This window comes from Nycticebus coucang, chromosome 7 (assembly GCF_027406575.1).
Source record: "Nycticebus coucang isolate mNycCou1 chromosome 7, mNycCou1.pri, whole genome shotgun sequence".
NCBI classification, from domain to species: Eukaryota; Metazoa; Chordata; class Mammalia; order Primates; family Lorisidae; genus Nycticebus; species Nycticebus coucang.
In genome coordinates, this window is record NC_069786.1 from 101,508,604 (window position 1) to 101,513,488 (window position 4,885).

The following is a 4,885-nucleotide window of genomic DNA, read 5'->3' on the forward strand; positions in this document are numbered from 1 at the left end:
TCTTATTTTATTCAAGAGATAAAAATTCGTTACTATTATTATTCTGTTTGAGACTGAAATTGACCTAACTTCAGCCAGGGGAGCCCATTCAAACTGGGTCTTGTGTCCTTCTGCCATGTCCCCATCATTCTTTCAGCACTTCCTTGCTTTCTGGCTGAATGAGATAATCCAGCCTCAGCTGAGCTTCCCCTGTCCCAATACTGAAATCACATTCTTTCTAAGGAATGCTGGTTTTTTCAGAGTGGAAAGTGGTTTTAGAAGTCCAAATGTAGGCACTAGTTATGCTCACTGCTGCTGGGATTTCCAACAATGGACAGAACTGGGGATCTGCATCTATCCAGATACATAGATATGTGTGTAAATATAGAGATGTAAGTGTGTATGCATATGTGTGTATACACATATACACACATAATATGCATGCATACATATACACATTTAAATATCTGTTTATATATAAATCCACAAATTCACACATGTCCCATTAATTCCAACACAACATTACATGGTGATTTGCTCTAGATTTCTTTCTTTCATTTGTCCTTCTGACAGTAAGAAACCTGGCCTTTATAGCCTTAATATATTTATTTATCTGATTAACCCAGCAGTATAAAATCTGTCTCCCGTATTCTTCCTCCCTGCTCATCCACATGGTACCCTACTCTCTCTGCTTGGGCTTCACTTCTCATTTCAGGCTGCCCAATTCTCTATTACTCTTTTGGCAATGTCAGGCTGTCTCATGGGTGTCCTTTACACACTATTTGTGTTCTAAAGCCCCAGGCTGGGTTATTCTGCCATTAGAATACCCTCCTCACCCTGCTTAGGCTCTGATCTCTGCCCAGCCACAGTGGACCCATTGGCCTAGCATGGATAGCCCCATGACCCATGCTTTCCCCTCCATAGCAGGCCCCCAGAGTTTGCCTGAGGCAGTAAGTTCCAGTTGCCTGCAGTGGTAACAGGTTTGATACACTTTATTGGTATGTGTTCCTTCCCTTCTTCCCTGTGTCATTACCCTTCTTCCCTACTGTCAAAACTACTTGCCCTGGAATCCTTGTCTCAGTTCTGTTTTTGGAGAAGCTCAGACTAAGCACCTCCTCTGCCCTCCAGGCCTAGGGGAAGTGAAGGATTTTCCACTGTTGCTGGGCCCTGTTGCTTCATCTTTCCTTGTTTATCCCTTGACTCCTTCTACATTTGTGGAAAAAAATCCCTTCCTGAGCCCTCTTCCCTTCCCTTTCTAAACTGCCTCGTATTTCTGTGGAGACTCTGACTGAAGCACACCCAAACTGCAGCCTTCTCCTTCTGCTCCATCCCCTTGTACTTCTGGGACCCTGTGACATAGAGTCCTCCCAGGGTCTGAATGTCTTTAGAATTATCAGCTCAAATTCTGATGAATATTCTCCATCTAGTTTTATCTTTTTCTTTGTTAAGTTCACAACTTTTTTTTTTTTTTAATGTGATCCATGTCCTCTTCCCACTCCCAGCCCTCTACAGTTTTTTTTTTTTTCTTTTTTACTTAGTGGATAAGATTTTTCTTGCTGCCACAGAAGACAGGCTGTGCTTGGCCTAGTTGCTAGTCAGCATTCAGTGAGAGTGAGGAAAGGAGGAATTTGAAATTTCCCAGGAGGACAAATGTATCAGCGTCAATGTTTAATCCCTTCCTTTAGTGTTCTCAGTGAGATGAGGAAGATGATGAATCTGCCAAGTCTTTCCCACAAAAAGGCAAACTGCACTTGGATGTTTTTCACATGGTGCCATGTTTTATTCCTCTCTACCTCATTGGTTAGAGCTTATGTATTCAGTGTATGAATTTTAACTATTCACCACCCCGCCATATGTTCTGTCTAAGGCAGTGAGACAGTCTGTCATCAAATCTATAAATAATCCCTAATTCTAGCCTTTGTGGACTCTCACTTTCTCAAGTGTTTCCAAATCTAACCATTCTTTTGTCATTTCAGGGACATGCTCTAAGCATGACTAACAGTCATTCTTTCCCCCTACTTTCCCTAGCCTAGTGATGCCTGTGAATTTCTTCATTTCCCAGAAGTAAGACATTGTGGTCAGGCAGGTTTACTGGGAATCTGATCTTTGAGGGTAGAGCTGTGCAAGGCCTTCAACTTAACCATCGTGTCTGCCCCTGACCTCTTTTCTCCATAGGAAGGATTATCTATTGAGGCAGTTTGAGAACTATTTTTGAGCTTCATATGGAAGATGCTTTAATCTTCAGTGTTAATAAATAGCATATGGAATCTAAGTACAGCTTTTTGACAAAAATACTCAATTTAAAATGTGATTTCTCTTTAGTACGGGTTCTTTCTAGTCTGTTCTTCTGACTGCATAATGACTGCAGCTGACATCTAATGAATGCAGCACTCTTTCCATCATTTTTTCCAGTGATTTGGAGTCATGGCAAAAAATGCTGTCTTGAGGCTGAATACTTATCAAAAGACCAAAATGGCACATAAATTCTTATAAAATCTCCAATATAAAATCCTCTGTACCTCTGAGTCTACTGGGGTTATGTGCAAAAAAAAAAGATTGTCAAAAATAAGTTCTAATTGAAAAGTATATGTTTTCCTAGTCTTTTGAGAAAGTGCCAAAACTGGCTATGGTTTTCATTCTGACAGCACAACAAAGATTTCATTAAAAAAACTCCAACTATAGTCCAGAAAGAAGGGGGGAAGAGGAGGAAGAAGGGAGGGAAGGGAGGAGGGTGGGAGGGCATTTGGTGGGACCTCACCTAATGTGCACAACACAATGGTACAACTATTAAGAGTAGAGTATAAATGTCTTACCACAACAAATAAAAAAAGAAAAAAATCCCTTTTGTTTCATTGTCCCTTATTAATATCTAGAGGCAGCCCTTGAATCAGCCCCACGTTTTTTGTCTTCTCCCTCCTAAAGGCTTCTCTAAGCAGTCTCACATGTCTTTCATCTCCTACTCAAAGCAGCTGATAAAATAGCATACCCTCTCGCTTCTTCACCTTGTCATCCTTAGGCTGCTTTCCTATGGCTGCTGTAGCAAACTACCACCACCTTGGTGGTTTTAAAACAGCACCCATTTATTCTTTCATAGTCTTAGAGGCCAGCAGTCTGAAATCAGTTTCACTGGGCTAGGAGTCAGGGGATTGGCTGGTTCTTTTTAAGGCTCCAGAAAAGAATCAATTTTCTTGCCTTTTCCACCTTCTGGTGGCTACAAACATCCCTCAGTTTGTGGCCATATCACTCCAATCTCTGCTGCCCCAGTCACATTGTTTTTCGGTGTTCTGTAGTCAAATCTCCCTATGTCTTCCTCCTATCAGTGCCCATCAAGGGGCATCATCAAGGCTTATCAAGGCCCATCAACTAATCTGAGATGATCCTTAACTAATCACATCAAGATCCTTAACTAATCACATCCGCAAAGTCCCTTTTACCATATAAGGTAATTTGAAGATCCCAGGGATTAGGATCTGGATATGTTTGGGGGGCTATTGGTCAGCTTACCACAGTTACCTAACCACAAGGCTTCCTCTGAATGTCTTTCTTCCACTATCCTCACATGTTCATCCTCCCCTTGTACATGTTTATTCTGCTAGAACATCGCTGGGAAGTATGGTTCTTCTCACCACATATCTAGAAAATAATATTATCTATCACATTATGGCTTGAGTTTTATAAGAAAGTCACCTAGACAGTGATGATTTTTTTGAATTCCCCATGAATCCGTCTCCACTCCCAACCTGGGTTTTTATACTTAAGATTCCCTACCTCCTTGAAGTTTCTTGTTCTGACACTTTATACCATTCCTTAAGAAAGCTCTAGTGATGATCTTTCTTAGATTCTTTCACTGTCCAATGGGCCGTGTCCAAGTTTGAGTCCTGTAGTCATGAGCAGAGCTTTAGACTCCAGTTCACTAAGCAGCTGAAGCTCATTGCTTTTAGCAGGTGCTGGGTAGAGGGAGGACAGAGAGTTTAAGTCCCATGGGTAATGATGAAGTCAACTCCTTCAATTCTACTTTTCCTTTTCATTACTTCCAACAAAAGGAGCTGTGGATCCCTTGGTTTCTGTGATAGCTAGTTTATTAAAGTAAGCACACTTCTGAAGAACAAACTATATTTGAAAATCAGTAGAGTCTGAACAATGTTAAGAAAAGACTCAATTTCTTCACTTAGAAGTCTCTCCTGCCCTTGGTGTCATTGGGTCCCCATCACTGTGAAAGAAAGGTTTTTTTTTTTTTCCTCCTCATTTTTTCTAAAAGAGCCTGCCAAAAATCCTAAAAGAAGTCGACATTAGCTTTTAATGCTTTTTCACTTTATTAATGTGGAAAGTGAGCTAGACAGAATTAAATTATTTGGGGTCAGAGTTTTCCCTGTAATGGAAATCAGAGTGGGTATCTTCTATTTTCTTTCATTTCATGGTATATATTAAATGCTCTGGTGTCTGAATTATTTTTTAGCAACAGTCAAGAGAAATGGCTAGTTCTGGGAAGTACTCTTTTTTTAACATAAAGAAACCAAAGTGAATGAGCATGAGAAATATGGGAACCACTGACTGCCTTCCAGTCAAAGCTTGGATCCATTCTAACATTTATGAATCCAGGCTTTAAGTGTAAATCTTATTGGTATGTGAGGATCAAAGTTGGTATCCCCACAATACCAATCCATTGGTATGTGATTTAAAATAATCAAAATATATTCCCTCTCTTCTCTTTCATAACCCCACTGTCTCACCCTATAGGAAGAACTGTGTTAAATTCTGGATTTTAAGCAAAATGTTACAGAAATCTGTCCACATTTTCAACTATCTGGAATAATCAGTCATACAAGAAGACAGTCTCATTATGTTGCCCTTGGTAGAGTGCTGTGGCATCACAGCTAACAGCATCCTCCAACTCTTGGGCTTAAGT